At 44.5% G+C, this 14,572-nt stretch overlaps 1 protein-coding gene across 3 annotated transcripts in view; it reads left to right on the top strand.

The window, feature by feature from the left end:
• Positions 1–14,572, top strand: part of LOC109301038 (EF-hand calcium-binding domain-containing protein 6-like) — a 111,346-nt gene that overhangs the window by 38,859 nt on the left and 57,915 nt on the right. For all 3 annotated transcript variants that reach the window (XR_002098412.1, XR_002098411.1, XR_002098413.1), the window contains exon 4: positions 3,476–3,586. The gene's annotated coding sequence lies outside the window, so the exon portion shown is untranslated. The remainder of the gene's footprint in view (positions 1–3,475; positions 3,587–14,572) is intronic.

Raw genomic sequence — 14,572 nt, 5'->3', positions numbered from 1 at the left:
AAGGTGAACAGTATAACTTTTAACAGAAAATAGCAACATGAGGGGAGGAAGTGAAGAGCTGCAGAGTTAACAGCAAGGGGCAACTGAGACTGGCAGGAAGTAAATATGCAAACCAGAGCTTGAAAAAGACATTGATAGCCACAACCTACTTTCTTTTGAAATGTGCTGTGGTATCTTTCTTGACCACAGGAGGGTTAAATGACGGATTTTTACACTGTTCCTAAAAATCATGGATACAGGTAGGGGGACCGTATTTCCTGATCACAACACGGGACACTCTGCCTCACCCTCTGGCGCACACAGCTGTCTCTTATCATTGATGAGTTGATCCAATATTCACTTACTGCACTGAGTCAGATTCTGATTTTAGTTTCAACAGCCTAAATTCAGGTTGACACTTTGGCTCAGGAAGGGTCATTTTGGGCAAATGGCCTGATTCTCCACTTCCTGGAAGAGTCTCAACTTTTGCAGACTGTTGTAGCTCAGGTGAAGTCTTTGGAAGCAGGACAGTTTACCTCAGCTGAAGATTTGGCTGGATTCTGTGGCTGTTGCATAGCTCCCTTTTCTCCCCAATGATCAGTTAGATTCCACCCAAGCACTGGTTAGACAATGACAAAGTCTCACCTAAGCTTTCTATTGCTACTTCTCCTCCATAAGGACAAGGAATACTATCATAGAAGACATTCAGGAAGGCTGCATGGGCTGCTTCAAGTATACTGCAGGCTGACAGTCTGAGCGCAGAACTGGGGGATAGGCCCTGGAAGCAGCCTCTCTGTATAGGCATTATTATATGAACATTAATTGCACTACACTACATGCAAAAATTGAGCACAACGGGAAGAAAGCTCCCTGGCTGTTGACTGAGGCCCTAGTGTTGTTGAGGACTTTTAAACTGTTTGTTTGCTGGTAAAAGTGATGAGTTGTGATCAAGGCATTGGAGTGGTATCTGGATAAATCCCTGCCTTCCAAAAGGCTGTACAAAAAAGGCTTTTCACTACACTTTACACAAGATACAAACTGCTCAGTAGCCTAATAACACTGTGTAGTAGTGTGCCAGGCAAACCCTGTGCTAATACACTACTGCACAGTATTATTAGGCTACTGTGCAGTAAGCATCACTAAATAGCTGTGCCCTGGTGCTAGTTACTGCAGTAGCGCTAGTTACTGCACATTGATTTAGTACTTGGTTATCCATTAATGAACATGTAGATGTGCCCATTGTGAGGTAAAGGGTGGTAGTTTTGAAGTAGGCATTAGAGAAAGGGGTCCCACATCAGTCACTGAGGTTGTTGAAAGAGAGCGTGAAGTGGCTGAAAGCCATTACCATGCCTAGTTTTTAACTCACTCATCATGTAATCTGTTACTTAACTCTTAGCAATGTCCAAATACAGAGATACTGTCACCATTTCTTTGGGCAGGTCATAGTTTTGTTGTTGTTGTTGTTGTCCTGCCTATCAGGAGATTTCAGTTGTCACATTAATTTTGGTTTTTCTTCACTGAAGCCCTGATACATCTATTTTAAATGGATATGAACTATACAATTTCTGTAGCAAGAAGGTTGCACTAAATGTTATTCTTTCATTCTGTGTGACACATGTCCGCTTCTTTCTCTGGGTTTGTCTACTGTGCACTAAGCAGGCCTCTACAAAGACACCCCAGCTAGCATGGGTACTGGAAGGAGTATAGCCATGTTATTGTGGTCTCTAGCAAAGCTAACTTATACTGCTTCTCAGCTTTGAGCTCAGACTCTTGGCCTATTAAATGCCTGCAGCAGCATATTCAGCTTTCACAGTTTCTTCTGGGATGGCATCCTTTTCTCCATCTGGAGGAGAACTGGCAGTAGAAAGTAAGGTTAGGACTTCGTTCCAGCTCCCTAGACTTCCCAGCTGGCTGCATTAGTCCACACAGAGCTCTGTGCTGCGCTGGCTATATTGCTTCCACTGCCGAGCCAGTTCATTAAGAGCTAACTCAGACACCTGCACAGTACTGCAGTGTGCAGTAGCAATACCCTCTCTTGGTCTCATCTTACATGGCTCCCATTACGAAGGTACCTGAACACCAGTTGAAATGATAATTTATCTCCTTCTTTCTTCCAGTCAGCAAATCAAACTATGTTTTCTGTGTACAATTTGTTTAGCTTGGAGTGTATCCATGATTTATTAAAGACTGTTGTTTCTGTCTTCTAAAGGTTAAGTACTGAAGCAGGCATATTGTCTAAGGCCTCAGTGTTACAGGTGAACCCTTTTCATCATATAGAGTCCTGGCAAAGTCAGTGGAGAGGTATTGTGCACAGTACTTTGCAGCAGCCACCATTGCTTGAATTTCATCATGTGTACTAGAAATGTAGCTCCAAGTGGCCTACACACCATTGTTTTACTCCTTGACTGTGACTAGATTCTCTGGGTGCTGGGCTTTATTGAACCAGCTGAGTCAGGTTAGGATTCATAGTCTTCATGGGGAAAACATGCTGCTAGATTGTCTTGTTTTCATTTATATGGAGGCTGGCACCAAGTCAGCAATACTGGTGTCAGAATTAAATGTAACTAAATGTGCTGGAAACCATTAAAATAAAATAACAAGGGCTAAGAGCAAATTCAAGAAGTAGCTGAATCTGCACTTTTCAATATGACCCAGGACAAAGAATTGTACAAAAACAGCTTCCTCCTACCTTCAAGTGTTTATGAGTTAGAACTCTCTAAAAATAACTTCTATGACATTTATGACACAAGGGACCACCCTAAGAAAGCAATTTCTTGAGTGATGTCAATTGGGAAAGAATGATGATGAAAACCAAAGCAACAAATAAGTACTGTGTTTTGTACACTCTTTCATTGCCTGGCCAAAAGAAAAGTATTTCTCTCCAAAAGTCTTATCAGCTTTGCAAAATGATGAATGAATTCCTTGTTCATTATTATTGCTTAAGTCATTCCTATTTATGCCAGTATTGGGAGGATTATGTTTTGATTGTTCTTAAGAGATGAAAACACTTTCTTGCTGATGAATAAACACTGCCACTTTTTAAATATTTGTATGCAAAATGTCTTTAAAGCCATTATGAAATGCTTTCCAAAAGCATTAAGAAGCTGTTTTCGAAAAGCCACTTTTTCTCTACATTTTCTTTCATGCTAAACAGTTCAAATGAAAGGCCTTTCAGAGTTAACTAGTTTAAGCAATACCAGTGTTTTAGTGTAATGAATAACTTTTTATAGAGGACAATTGCACACAGTTCAATATGCTAGTATTTCTATTTCTGTGCACCACCAATGCCGGGATTCTGTGGTAGAATTTCTTTCTTTGAGAAAGCTGAAGCGATCAAAACCCTGATTAACCTCTGATATTCACGTGGTGCTCTTGATCTTGAGGACCGAAGCAGTAACAAAGAGTTAATGGCAGCCATATGCTTAGGGTATTGTGGGTACTGTTGACCCAAATGTGAACTCCGTGAGTGACTGCTGCTAACTGCTGTTTGTTTCAGGTTTGTTGTGGAGATTACTGATGAAGAGTTTGCGCTGCTACTTGACAGAATCCCCCTTGATGAAGATGGAAATGTCAGATATCTCCAGTTCATGGCCATGTTTGACTCTTGGTACTCAGTTTATACATTTTATTTTTCATTTGTTAGCAATTTTTTTTTAAATCTAAAAGTTTATGCAACACTTTCTAAACAGACTTAGTTTTCTTAAATGTGCTATTTTACTACACTCTTTTATATGCTGATAAGATGAGGTAATACTATATGCACATTCTTTTTATACCTTAATAATCTTGAAATATGTTTTAAATATTATAGTAGGAAGAATTCCACATGGAACAAAATATTTGCATGTGAGATATCTATATGCTAAGGAATCAGATAAGCTTGTTAGTAAAAACTAATGATTTCTAGAAACAATAATAAGTGTACTTAATATCTTCAAAGAACACATTGCATTTGTAGATACTGTACATACGCTGGAATACTTTTGAAAAGAGACAGTTGGGTTATGGATATTTGTTCTAGTCAACTTCTTAAAGCTAAGATATGGATCAAATTTGGGTAAAATGTTAGACAAGCTGATATGTGTGGTGATATTCTGTTATTGTCCAGAAATCAGGACTTGATTCTACCGACGTTACTCAATGGATTACTTGGGTGTGTGAAGACAATTTGCTGAAGTAAGGTTTGGAGAAACTAATCTTTAAATTGGAATAGAGAGTGACCAAAATGTGCAAAAGAATCTAAGGATGGAAAATAACAAAGCTTACTGTTGAAAAATTGCTAAAAAGGCTAAGACTGGGGCTTCAGGCTTTGGGCGCAACAGACTCCCACTTTTGGATGTTCAGAGTCTGAGGGCTGAGGCCTTATACTGGCACCACCTGTGAAATATAAAAGGTCTTTCTTTAATTTCAGACAATTTGTGTATGTTGCTCAGGATTTTTCAGTGAAAAATTATGCACAAGGGAAGATGTTTCCAAACGTGAGCTTCTACAACTGGTTTTGCTGTTTTGTGCAAGCCATGTACTTCTGCTCATACAGGTGTAAACCTGTAAGGTTTGACTTGTATGCACTTTTAAATTGTCTGAAACACATGCCTACAAGGCTGTGGGATTTGGATATGCATATTCTAAGTCTTTCATGCATATGTATGTTTAGATCATGTCTAAGGGCATGTCTAAGTGTTTGAATTTGGCCGCTATTTATCAGTGCATAGTGCAGATGCAATAAGTGTGTACTACCTACACCCCCGAGCACACATACAGAAATCTAGGAGAGAGTTACCCCTGCGGTGTAATGAAACTATGTATTTCAATGCTGTCTAGCCTAGCCTTAAGAAACTTTCTTTTCTTTTCCACCTTTCTAACTGCATTCCACTCTCCTTCCATAAACTTGGTCTCCAAGCTCCTTGAATGTATTCTTTATACCCATTGATAACATTTCCTCTCCAAATTAAACATTTTTATCCTCCAGTTTAGTTTTTGTTCACTTCGCTCCAACAATCTTATCCCATCAAATAAAGTCTATGAGGCCCCTTCATCATTTGCATCCCCTTGATAGCTCTGGAGCTCTCAGTACTGTGGATCAGCACCTTCCTTTCAAACCTTTTTTTCCAGACTTCTGAGACTCTCACTTCTCCTGGTATTTTGGCGACTCTATTAGCATTGCCTCTGCTGGATTTTTGATTTTTTCCCTTCCCCTGTCTGAAGGTGTCCACAATGGCCTTCCCTTATCCTTCTCTCATTGATATCTATGTTTTTAGTTGCCATCACAGACTCTCAAATACATCCTTCCATCCTTGATTTCACCTCCTCCATCTATGCTTATTTTACCTCTTGTAATCTCAGTATCTCCAGTGAGAGATTAAATGTCTGAAAACAGAGTTATCATTTTCCTTCTCCATTTCTCTGGCAACTTCACTCTATTCTTGCAACTCTGTCTTTGACTGTTGCTTGCCTTCACCCCACACATCCCATCTCCACCAAATCCCATTTCTTCTTCCTGTATACTGTCTTCATGACAAGAAGACCTTCCTTTAACCTTGTTCCATGCTGTGGTTCTTTTTTAAATGAACAATGATATCCTTCCCTTCTCTGACATCTCACCCTTTCTGCTCTTTTCTCATTACTCCATTCCACATCCCTCTCCCTTTTTGAGTTCCTCCTTTGCTTTCCAGTCTTCTTACATTATGTTAAAGCTTCTGCCTCCACGACACCTTCACCTTTGAGATTCTGTTGTCCTTATACTCTCTACACTGCAATTTTCACTACCAACAGTGGTATCCTCCTGTTTGTGAACTTCACTCTGTCAATGTTTCCTGCTTTTCCAAGCACCTCATTTCCCAAGAAGAGGTCTTGTTAGTAACACTCATCTTACCAGCCACAACAATTTAAAGAGTGAGCCTGTAAAGACTTAAGACCAGATTCTACTCCACCTATTTGGTGCCTAAAAAGTGTGTTGCTTCTCAGTAGTTGCCTGGGGAGTTCAGCCTTGTTTTGTCCCAGACAATCCAAGAAGATGAAACAGGAACAGATAACCCACTACATTAGCAAGAAACTGCAATGTTGTGATGGAAGAACAACCTTTTCCTAGGACACAGAAATCCTCAGGAGCACTCCAAATCCCCACCTCAGCAGGCAACCCTTGCACCCACTCCAGACAAGAAGGATATCTGACAGGAACCATAAACTACAGGTCAATTCTATGCTTCTAACTAGGGTAACCTGAAGCATATCAAAAGATATGGGAGTTTGGAAGGCAACTACCTTGGATGAAGTTGCTCTGATATTTTTATGGGTTTCTCAAGTCCAGGAAGATCATTTGAGGTAACGATCTGAGGAAGGGAATGAAAGATGAAGGGCCTCATTGATTCTAGATGTGGCCCAGAGAGATCTGAACCATGCTGAGTCCTTATTTGTTTGCCAACCCATATACATTTTGTCCTGATCCTACTGCTGGACTTAGCTTCTTACCCCTGAGGGTGGGGTAGATTCCATTTGGTTTGGAGTTGTGGACAAGCTACTATTGCATGTGACTGAGTAGGACTGGAAGAGAGCCAGTCTAGAATAATGTCTGGGAAAGAAAGGGGATCAAGAGCTGAGGATGTCTGGAAAATTTTCCCTGTGGCCTATCTGACCTCGTTGTTAAGGCTCCCACCAGGTTCCTCACAAATAAAAGAAATACACATGAAGAAAGCATGGATCTCTCTCGAACAGAGGAAGACACCAGCCAGTCCTCTTCCTCCTTGTCTTCTTCTAGATCCAATAGATTGGGGCTACAGAGCCAGGAATTTTATATAACATGCTTGTGAAACAGTGGGAAGATGAAGTGCTCTGGGATGAGGATCTGGGATGAATACAGCTGGCACTAGTAAACAATGCCATAGCATAGGAATTGTCATTCCATTTTCCATATTCTGATTCTGAGTTTAAAAAAATAGATTTTGTATCAGGCAGATTATGTTCACTATGCAGGGGAGCTATTGTTGCCTGAACCCCATAAAGGCTACTTTTAAGACATTTATGCCATACACACAGCTGGACACATCTGGGATGAGAAATTAACCTTGAAAGTTTACTTCTTCAGTTTTACTGGCCTGGCATTTACCAAAAACCCATAATTTTCTGTAGACTCTTGATGTGTCTGTTGAAGATAGCTCCAAGAATCTAGTCATAGTATCCTTTGAAAAGACTGGGATGACTGTAGTAGTGGTGCATGTATGTGTGTGCATGTCTGTATATGTACTAATAGGTTATGCTATGTTTTTCCCAAGCTATTCTGCTTCAAGTGACCAGTACAACAGTCATAAACAGAGAATTCATTACAATCAATCTTAGCCAGTAGATTTGCCCTCTGAGATTCCTGTAAGCCAGGGCACTAAATTTAAATCATACCAGCTATGGAATTTTGGGACCTTCTGAAAAATCAAACCTGTGCAATCCTCAGTCTGCTTGTTTGATATCCTAGGAGGTTATGTAGAGTTAATCAGGATGAAGAATATGCCTCCTCAGTCAAAGGAGAGGCCACAGGATGAAGAATCTGATGATTTCCTGGGATGCAGAAACTTAAAACAGGAGTAGGAGTAAGGGTTGAAGATGTATATTCAGTGTACAGGGAACCCTGAACCATGTCCAAAGCTCTGCAAAAGCTTTTAAGGAGTCAGCAGACACTGCAGGAGGATCTCAAATGCATCTTCCATGCCCAGACAGATGAGCTGGTGGAGTGTTTCTACAGAACCCTTAAAGCTATGCTGTGAAAAGCTGCAGAATCTGAAATTTAAGACTGGGGAAGCCTTTATCTTCATAGTAAAAGATAATTCTGCAAGCCTCCACTGGCTTTCCCCATTGAACTATTGTGCTGAAATGAGTTTACAGGCTAAGTACAGACATTCAAAAAGCCCCAGCCTGAATTGATTCAATCTTTGCAGGTTAGTCTAACCTGCGTAGATCTAACCAATTTGCAAGTGAATAGACATTCACTTTTGATTCTAGAAATGCAGCCACATGCCTGCAGTGGCTCAAACTAGAAGTGGGGGGGGAAGGGGGGCAGAGCACTCAAGTGAGCCCTCTTTACCCTTTGGCAGCAGCTGGAGGGAAGGCTGGCAGGAAGCTGAGCTGGGTGGGGTGGGGCATGGCCAGGCCCTGATATGCTGCTGAGTATGATTTAGAAGGGGTTAAACCCCAACCATGGCCTGCAGGGACCCCAGCCAGGGTGTGCCCAGAGGGAGAAGGAGGAAGCAGCCCTTGCCAGGTTTGTCTCCAAGGGGCAGGACATGGCCAAAACTGGCTAGGGCAGTGCCTCAGTGAAGTGGGGGTGGGGGGCGGGGATTAAACCTCCCATCTCCCCTCTCTACCACTGACACAGGGCCCCAGCTGGGGTCTACATGGCTTTCCACAGTCCACCCCACGGGCTGCTCATACAGTGGGGGGCATTGCCAAAGCCGGCCTGGGCATCGCCTCAGGCAAAGGTAGGGTAGGGAGGGGATTAAACTCCCCTGTCTCCCCCCTCTCCCATCAGCATGGGGACCCCAACTGAGGTCTGCCCGACTTTCCCTCTTGCTGACTGCTCATGCGGTGGGGGACATGGCCAGAGCTGGCCCTGGCCATAGTCCCTGCCACATGAGCAGCCAGTGGGGCAGAAATCTGGGCAGACCCCAGCTGGGGTCCACATGCTGGTGGGAGAGAGGAGAAACAGGGGAGTTTAATTTCCCTCCCTGACCACCCTTCACCAGCTGGCTCTGGCCACAATCCCTGTCGCACAAGCAACCAGCAGGCCAGAAAGGCAGGCAGACCCCTGCTGGTATCCCCATGCTGGTGAGAGAGAGGGGAGATGAGGGGTTTAATTCCCCTCGCTCCCCTACCTTTGCCTGAGGCTGCTGTCCAGGTGGGCTCTGTTCACACCCCCACCACTGGACAGACCTGGGCTGGGGTCCTGTGTGGGTGGGAGAGGGGAGGCAGGGGGTTTTAATTCCCCTCCTTTTCCCTGAGCCTGCTGGCTTACCCCTCCGCCCCTTCCACTCCAGCAGAAAAAAGTCTGGCAGGGGCTGCTCTGTCCCCACCAGGCAGACCAGGCTGTGCCATCTAGGTTTCTCACTCCCATCCTCTTGTCAGCCAGCTGTCACTGCTCTGGCTAGGGAGCAGAGGGGCAGGGCCAACCCTTCCCTGCTCAAGCAGACAGCACATCCTAGCCCAGGGTTGTAAAGTATGCTGGGATGCTGGGGGACTCTGATTTAACTTGAACCAGGAGGGATGTGGGACAGAAGTTGCATACACTGGTTTGACCTAAATCCATTAAATCTGATACTACATTCAAGCAGGTTTATTTTAAACCAGTTTTGGCCATTTTGAAACCAGTTTGTGTGCACTGAACTTCTGTTCTGTTCCAGGTTTAAACCAGGTTCTGATCACTTAAACTGGCTCATGTATTGGCTAGTTGGCTCGAGGGCCGCACCCAGAGAGTGGTGGTGGATGGGTCTTATTCAGCCTGGAGGGGTGTGGGCAGTGGGGTTCCCCAAGGCTCGGTCCTTGGGCCTGCACTGTTCAACATCTTCATCAGCAACTTGGATGAGGGGGTAAAAAGCACCCTGTTCAAATTCACGGACAACACTAAGATGTGAAGAGAAGTGGACACACTAGAAGGGAGGAATAGACTGCAATCAGACCTAGACAGGTTACAGGGGTGGGCGGATGAGAACAGGATGGGTTTCAACACTGACAAGTGCAAGGTACTGCACCTGAGGGGGAAGAACCAGCAGCATACCTACAGGCTGGGGAACTCCCTTCTCGTCAGTGCAGAGGCAGAAAAGGATCTTGGATTCATCATTGATGCCAAAATGAACATGGGCTGACAGTGTGGAGACGTGGTCAGGAAGGCTAACCGCACCTTGTCATGCATCTACAGATGCATCATGAGCAGGTACAAGGAGGTGATCCTCCCCCTCTGTGCGATACTGGTCAGGCCGCAGAAGGAGTACTACATCCTGTTCTGGAGACAAAGTATCTGAGCCAGCAGGGCACAGCTACTGAGATTGGGTTTACTCCAGAAGAAATAAATGCAAAACCCAGTTCCCACTCCTGCAAAGGATGAGCAACAGTGCACAGACAGAAAAGGATGAAGGGTTTGGAGAAATAGAACTCCTCCACAAACGAGGCTGAGCTTTGCCTACTAGGCAGTAATAGACTGCTATGGGGAAGAGCTAGAGTGGGGAAGAGTCTGTCTTGGTCACAGGAGAAAGAGCCTCTGGGCCAGAAATTTAGAATAGGATGATCTATGTTGAGGACTGTGATCATACCCTGAAGAGGAAAAAAAAAAGGAAGGCTGTATTTGTTCCCAAGATAAGATAGTGAGAAGCTGGAAGGGTTAGACCCTGGTCCTGGAAGAAGTTAGCCTGTACCAGGACAAGGTTTGGACCGAGTGATGAACCCAGATTTGACCAAGATTTGAACCCAGCAGCCATATGCTTATGTATCCTGATGATGGGTGTCATATTTTCAGAGTTTCATAGTTGTTAGGGTTGGAAGGGACCTCAGTAGATCGAGTACAATCATTTGTAGACCTAGACAGAATCACATTTCTTTACTTCTGCGTCCTTACCTTCTTCCTAGCTCCTTTATCTGTAATTTCTTTCATTTAGGTTGTGAATATTCAGGTCTTATCTTCTTATGGTTCTGTAAAGTGAAAAGCTCACTGATGCCTTGAACATGTAGATACTGAGTGCTGGTTAGGAGATACACAGCTCTGCCTGTGCTTAATTACATCATCAGATACTGAAAGTATACAACATTTTGCAAGCCTAGGCCCTTGTGGCACTGCAGAAGGAGTTTTTAGTAACATTTTGAATATTAGAAGAAAAATTACTTGCAATGTGTAAAATTTTATAAAAGATCCATCTACAGAAAATGTGTGAAGCCTATCACAACTTGACAGTTGGGGTAAAATATGCATTCAGAATAATGATTTTTGGCTTAAATATAATAAGACTTCTTAAAGATACCTTCCTAACTAATCTATGCCATACATTCATGAGCACTGTACTGCTTAACTCCATTTTACTTCTCTGCCAAATACATAGATCATTTCTTTCCACCTTGTGAGATCATTTCTCTCCACCTTCTCTCCACAGTTTTGCCCATTCTCTCAAAGCAAACCTCTTGCTGAATTTCAATAGAAAATTTTCTTCCCGGAATTTTTCTGGGTTTTGTCCAAGAAGAGAAGATAGAATTGGACCCCTCAGTTATAAAGTATATTTTTGCAATCAGCTTCATAAATTATCAAATCTGTATTCAAACTTATCCTACAGAATTCACTAGGCTTTGTAATTTTAAAACGTTAAAATTGTACGTACAGATATTCTTTAGAAATGGTTACAGTTATGGTACATAATTTTTCCTGACCTGCATGGTGTAATTATGTATTTGAACATGTTCTGTGCAAATAATTACCCTGAATGAGGACCAACACCATTTGACTTGAGTGTGAGAATGAACTAGGCCCTGAATATCTGGAACTGTGGGAGAATAAAAATTCCTTATTTAATACGTTAAGTTTAGTGGCCTAGAATCTTGTCTCATTTATACTTGCCTAAACCTGCAGTAACTTCATTACTCCATTGTCATACAAGTATAATGGAGAGTGGGATATAGTATTGAGATGCTTAGTAATTTTTCTTTTACTTTCCTTTTTTTCACATCTTTTCTCCTTTAAAGTCTACACCAGTTGAGCCAGTCTCCTACTTCCTTGCTGCTTGCTGTTATTGCCACAGATTTTTTTACTAGTATTGCAGCTGTTTTGTGCAGGATAGGAGTGATTTTACCCTACCTAGTCTGCATGAAAAGGAATGGCAAGAGTGGATGAATTGTAGACTCTGGACATGCAATGGGTAACAGCCATACCACAGCACAAAAGGACAACTTGTAGGAAACATTCCTGTCTTCATGCTTACAGTGCTCCTTTCCCACAGATGTTTGGCATCTCTTTGCAAACTCTTCCCCTTTGAAGGTGTTGTTTCAGGACACTCTGTTAGGAGAACCTCAGAGACTTTTCTTGCTTCTCTTGACTCTACCTGGAGGTTTCATCTTAGGAAGGGGGATTTTGGTCCTTCACTTGTGACCTGTATATATTAAAAACTTCAAGGAAACAAGAGTGTGAAGGAAGCATTTAAGAAAAGCCAAATGCTTCATTTAGCTGAGATTAAATTGTGGTTTTATTAGTTGAACTATCATACACATTGGGATTTGAATTTACTAAAAATTAAATAAAATTAAGGGCTGGAAGGGACCTCAAAAGATCCTTGAGTCCAATCCCCCTGCTCTGGGCAGGAATACTGGTGAGATCAAATGATCCCAGCAAGGTGTCTCTCCAGTCACCTCTTGGAGACTTCCAAGCTTGGGGACTGCACCACCTCCTTGGGAAATCTATTCCCGATTCTGGTCTCTCTTACCGTAAAACAGTTCATCCTTACATCCAACCTGAAACCATCCTCTAACGGTTTATGGCCCTTGCTCCTTGTCCTCCCCTGGGGCACCCTAGTAAACAGTTTTTCTCCCAGCTCCTGATATTCACCTCTGACATACTTATAGACAGTCACAAAGTCCCACCTCAGTCTTCTTTTCCCCAGGCTGAACAGTCCCAGATCCCTTAGTCTTTCCTTACAAGGTTTATCTTCCAGGCCCTAATCATTCTTGCAGCTCCTCTATGGACCCTTTCAAGATTCTCCACGTCTTTTTTGAAGCGCAGCACCCGGAACTTGAAGCAGAGTTCCAGCTGGGGTCTCACCAGTGCTGAGTAGAGAGGAAGTATCACTTCCTTAGTCCTGTTTACAGCACATAAGCTAATGCATTCCTGTTTACTACAGTGTTGCATTGGTGGCTCATGTTCATCCTGTGATCAACCATAACCCTGAGGTGACCACCCATCCCTTATTGGGTGAGAGTCTCAGAATGGGAACATCAAGTCCTACTCCTGGGCTGCATGATTCTGGGACAGCTTTCATGCAGGGATCCAGGCTTTACATTCACAGTGGAAAACTGCAGAAAATGGTAGGTTTCCCCTTGCAGCCTGGCAGTATTCCAGCCTGCAAGGAGCTGCTTGGGGCTTCCTGGAGGGGGACACAGGAGGCGCATGCATATGTGTGCCTGCACACTTGCATGTGGCCAGGAATACAGCCAGGTAGTGTGGAGAGCAGCTCCCTGCAGGTAAATCTATGTGGTGGGAAGGGACATAGGGGAGGTGGGGGCAGGCAGATTGAGGCCCCCATGGTGAGGGAGTAAGTGGGACAGGGACTGAGGGTGCTGCCCAGCCAAGGCAGTGCATAGGGCCTGGGACTGGGGCATGGAGCAGGTCAGAGCCATGGGTGGATCATCCAGGGGTTGTTGGGGGGCCCAGCTCCTTGCTGCTATGTGCACTTCTGGGGGTGGCATGGGGGAGGCACATGCCCCACCCCCAGATATGTACATGGGGCAGGGGCAGATGCAGGCTGCCTGCTGCGACCTTCAGGCTCCCCGCCCTGCTGCCCTCCCCCTGGGAGCCCTGCACCAGCCATGCCACCATTGCAAGGCACCCCCTTCCTGACTGGCAGCAGCGGGGTCAGTGGCAGCAGCAGCATGCAGTTATGTCCCCTGCTGCTTCTAGGCAGGCAGGGAGTATGCATGGCCAGCATGGAGCTCCCAGGGGAAAGGCAGCAGGGTGGGGAGCCCCGAGCCTGCAGCAGAAAGCCCATATCCACCCCAGCTCCGCTCGGCTCTGCTCAAGCCATGCAGCCAGTGGGGGAGGGCAACGGAGCAGGAGGGGAGAGGTGGGCACGTGTCCCACCTTTCCATTTTGCAAAGGTGGTCACCCTATTTAATAGTAGCATGTATTGCTGGTCGAAATATATAGACAGAAAAACAACTTAGGATCTAGTATGCTTATGTTAGGTATACTAGAGGAGCATTATATATTATATGTATATTGTATGGCAATTATTATATACTATTTAGCAACAATAGAGTGGCATTTTCTTCTCTGTAGATATCTATGAGTCTCTGAAGAGATTATGAAAGAAAGAACAGATGTTTCCCTGGCTTTGGTATATGCCTTTCAGTCCTACAAATCCCTGGCTTCGCAGGTGGTAAGACTTTTTGGAAGTCTGCGCTAAGTGTAACCCATAGGAATGAATGTAAATATAGGTAATTGGTTACTGTGGCTTCTTGCCACTGCCACCTCTCCCCATTAGCCCGCTGGCTGTTCCATTCCCATGTGCCAGTCTGGGCCTGCATTCCTGCTGCCTCACCTGGGGCCCCCGCTGGCCCTTGCCTTGGGCACCAACACAGGCTCTGCACTGATGCCTGTCCCTCCCCACTCCCCACTTCTCACCGCCACCGCCTCTACCCACATGCCCCACATGTTAGCCTGGGCACTGGTACTCCTGCTGCCCCGCTGTGGGCATGGGCCCCTGCCAGCCCTGGCCCTGAGCCTGGCACTCCTTGCCACCACCACTGCTTCAGCTGGTGAACTCAGGCGGTGGAGCATCCCACATGAGCGGGGTGGATGTTTGCAGCTGGCCGGAAGCAGGGGGTTTGCAGCATCCCTGCTACGTGCCTGGCCGGCTGTAAACGCTAC

This window comes from Gavialis gangeticus, unplaced genomic scaffold (assembly GCF_001723915.1).
Source record: "Gavialis gangeticus isolate Ggan-Ray unplaced genomic scaffold, GavGan_comp1, whole genome shotgun sequence".
Classification (NCBI taxonomy): Eukaryota; Metazoa; Chordata; order Crocodylia; family Gavialidae; genus Gavialis; species Gavialis gangeticus.
Note: the sequence above shows the minus strand (reverse complement) of the source record. Positions and strands in the feature narration are given on the sequence as shown.